This window comes from Pinus tabuliformis, chromosome 5_2 (genome assembly GCF_031772625.1).
Source record: "Pinus tabuliformis cultivar Carrire ecotype Pingquan chromosome 5_2, CPIR1, whole genome shotgun sequence".
Taxonomy (NCBI): Eukaryota; Viridiplantae; Streptophyta; class Pinopsida; order Pinales; family Pinaceae; genus Pinus; species Pinus tabuliformis.
The window spans coordinates 850449103-850451925 of NC_142306.1; the positions used below are offsets into that span (position 1 = coordinate 850449103).

Below are 2823 nucleotides of genomic sequence, written 5' to 3' on the forward strand. Positions count from 1 at the left end.
CATCAAGATCCAGGGAAGACAAGCCATCAAGGCTTCAAGGAGGAAGCAAATCCATTACATCTCAAAAACTATAAAGTAAGTAAATTTCCTCTTCTGAATATACATCAATGTCTTTTTGTACGGAAAACAATAAAATTGGTAGGTACTGTTAGACTCCGTCTCATGTCAGAGATTGATTCTTCTTCAAAAGACTCCGTCTCATGTCAGAGATTGATTCTTCTTCAAAACAAGGTTTTGAAGAAGAAATCATTTAAATGTTGCTTTTTAGATTATGTAATTTGTTCTTCAGCTCTTCAACTGGCAGCGACTTCAAGCTCCTACCTCTGTAAAAGCACAAAGAAAACAAAGCATCATCAGCAATCAAAGTCTGGCAATTTAATAATCAAATCAACAATGCCTTCCGCTCCTTCATCCATTACTCGTACACGACAAGCTTTGAATCTTTCCAAGATCAGTCTACTTCAAACAAAGATGACGAATCTAAAGTAAATCAAAATCCAGTTTTTCATGTAGCAGAGGCTGCCTTGAATGAGCAACCAAAAATCTCCAAGTGTGTTGGATGAAGTTAGAGAGGGATCGCGCGGGAAAGAGAATTCTTCTGGAAAATTGATGCTGGAAAATTGATGTTGCAGGTCCAGATCTTGATCAAATATTCATAGCCTCATATACCCTTGATTTCAGCTATGTTGAGAAATAGAGTTGTTGGCGTGCTTCGTGAATCTGGCAGCAAGTGGGAAAGGAGAGCTCCTTTGACTCCCTCACACTGTGCTCGACTTTTACATAGCGTGGGAAGGGTTGATGGAGTTGACCGTATAATTGTTCAGCCATGCACTAAACGTATTCATCCAGATGCTCAATATGAAGATGTTGGCTGTGAAATTTCAGAGGACTTGTCTGAATGTGGGCTTATTTTAGGGATCAAACAACCCAAGATGGAAAACATTTTGCCCGACAGGGCATATGCATTCTTCTCACACTCTCACAAGGCTCAACCAGAAAACATGCCATTACTTGATAAGGTTCTTAGTCAGCGGGTATCTTTATATGATTATGAACTTATTGTTGGAGAGAATGGAAAAAGATTGTTGGCCTTTGGAACATATGCTGGGAGAACAGGAATGATAGACTTCTTACGTGGCCTAGGGGAAAGATTCTTAAATCTTGGATATTCCACTCCATTTCTCTCGTTAGGGTCTTCATATATGTATTCCTCTTTAAGTGCTGCTAAGGCTGCAGTTATTGCTGTTGGTGAGGAAATATCTACTTCAGGTCTTCCATCTGCAATCTCTCCTTTGGTTTTTGTCTTCACAGGTTCAGGAAATGTATCACAGGGTGCACAGGAGATGTTACACCTTTTACCTCATACTTTTGTGGATCCATCTGAACTTCATAAGCTCGTTGAGTCAACCAAAAATGTACCAAACTCTTCAAAGGGATCAAAATTCTCCAGACAAAATTTTCAAGTATTTGCTTGTATTGTAACATCCAAGGATATGGTTGCACCCAAGGATCTTTCAAAGCAGTTTGATAAAGATGATTATTACACACACCCAGAACTTTATTACCCAGTGTTCCATGAAAAAATAGCTCCATACGCCACATGTATAATGAACTGCATGTATTGGGAAAAACGGTTTCCTCGGTTGTTGACTAATAAGCAAATGAAAGAGCTGAAATTGAATTTCAATCGCCTTGTGGGGATTGCTGATATAACGTGTGATATTGGGGCTCAATTGAATGTCTAAAGCAAGCAACCCCAATAGAATGCCCTTTCTTCAGATATGATCCTTTAACTGGTTCTTATCATGAAGATATGAATGGGGAGGGAGTTATATTTCTAGCAGTTGACAATCTTCCTACAGAGGTTGCAAAAGAGGCAACCAAGCATTTTGGTGATGTTCTTTCCCAGTTTCTTGGTAGCATGGCTTCTTCTAAAGGTCCTGAAGATTTATAATAAGAAAGGCTTGTATAGCTCATAAAGGAGAACTAACTCCCCTATATGGTTATATTAAACGAATGAGGGAAGAGGCTGCCAATCATTCAGATAATGCTAATGTGGGAAAGAAATACAAAACATCGGTCTCTCTTAATGGACACTTATTTGATCAATTTCTCATCAATGAGGCATTGGATATTATTGAGGCTGCCGGTGGTTCATTTCACCTGGCTAGATGTGAACTGGGTCAGACATCTGATGCCATGTTATGCAGAAATTGAAGTCAGCGCTAATGACAAGGATCTCCTGGCTCATATTGTGGTTCTTGCTTGCATCACTCTCTGGTTCGTTGGCATACATTGCGGCGATAGAACTAGAATCTGGAGAAGTTAAAGAAGTGACATTTGTTGCTCATCGCGTTGCTTACAGTGTTCTGGGAACTGTAACGTCATTTTCAGGGCAGTCCCAGATTCAAAGCCATAAATTCAGTGGATAAAGAATGAAGTGGCAGCAGGAATTGGACATTTGGCAGTAGTTATCTCCATCCGAAAAAACTCAACTATTCGAGGTTCTTTTCAGAGATCTTTCGGCGAACAAATTCATTGGCAACATCAGCAGCTCATGACATATTTTTTTTTTCGAAGTTCAAAATTTGCCAAAGGGAAGATGAACCGTTTGCATATGAATTAAAAATATTAATAACGTGGCAGTTGTTGCAATATTTAAGGTGTTCGTTTCATCTAAGGAAAATATGCGGCATAAAATCTGGACAGGGACCATTTATGGCATTGCAGTGACATCGTAAAGGCCATGTTTTTGCTCATCATCCCGATTCTCTTGAGGAAGACGAAGACGCTGAAGAGGCATCCAACATCATGACGTGGCTA

General features: G+C 39.6%; 1 pseudogene; it reads left to right on the forward strand.

Annotated features, from left to right (window-relative positions):
- The first annotated feature begins 679 nt into the window (after positions 1-679).
- On the forward strand, positions 680-2329 carry LOC149161971 (alpha-aminoadipic semialdehyde synthase pseudogene; annotated as a pseudogene).
- Positions 2330-2823: the final 494 nt, after the last annotated feature.